Source organism: Armigeres subalbatus, unplaced genomic scaffold (assembly GCF_024139115.2).
Source record: "Armigeres subalbatus isolate Guangzhou_Male unplaced genomic scaffold, GZ_Asu_2 Contig1208, whole genome shotgun sequence".
NCBI lineage: Eukaryota > Metazoa > Arthropoda > Insecta > Diptera > Culicidae > Armigeres > Armigeres subalbatus.
In genome coordinates this window covers 488,655-489,437 of record NW_026941966.1, presented here as the reverse complement: position 1 = coordinate 489,437, position 783 = coordinate 488,655, and the positions used below count along the sequence as shown (strand labels likewise).

The window sequence follows — 783 nt, the reverse complement described above, 5'->3', positions numbered from 1 at the left end:
ACCGATCAACATATTGAATGATTTACTGTTAAACAACAAGACTTTATCAAAGTAAAATTGAAAAACTGAATTGTTTTTGTAATCTACAATATGATTTGAAAACAAAAGTGTTATACATAGTTAATAAGTTAAGGCTCTCCGGTTTAATTTACGGTCGACGATCTATGAAAAGGTATTCTTTGAGTCACAAACCCATATTTCTTCTGTAGCCTTAAAACTTTCAAGTATTTTATTCAAGTGAAGCACCAAATATTCGGAAAATAAAAGCAGTATAGGTTTAACAGCTTTTATCAGTTCAATCAAAGTTAATTGCCTATTTCCGGGATTAAACCACCCGACTTGGACGTTAATTTACAATGTTATGAAACTCATATGTGAATATGTACGTTATGGGGAAGATATTGATTTGGAAAAAGTATGGAGGTAACCACTTTTCCTTCGATGGGACTCGAACCCATGACCCTACAGTACGCTAGACTGGTGCTTTAACCAACTAAGCTACGAAGGACCTCCGTCGGCCTTCGCAACCTAGCGGCTACTGAACGAGCTCGAGATTCCCATATTGGACGCATAGTCAAATCACTCGCAATCCATTTCTCAAGCCAATACTTCCACATGTGTATGGTACACGTCCACATTAGAGGAGCGTGAGTATTTAGAATGTCTGGCGGCTATACACATTCTTCATCAGCAACTGTACTGATCAAGTGAATAGCTTACACAACCTCCATTCTCTTCCCTCTATAGTAAGAGTGTGATAACTCAAAATTTGTAATAACTTTT

At 37.0% G+C, this 783-nt stretch overlaps 1 non-coding gene across 1 annotated transcript; it reads right to left on the bottom strand.

Annotated features, from left to right (window-relative positions):
• Nucleotides 1-433: 433 nt before the first annotated feature.
• Nucleotides 434-508, bottom strand: Trnaa-agc (transfer RNA alanine (anticodon AGC)). Its single transcript has one exon. It is a non-coding gene; the product is annotated as a tRNA-Ala (tRNA).
• Nucleotides 509-783: the final 275 nt, after the last annotated feature.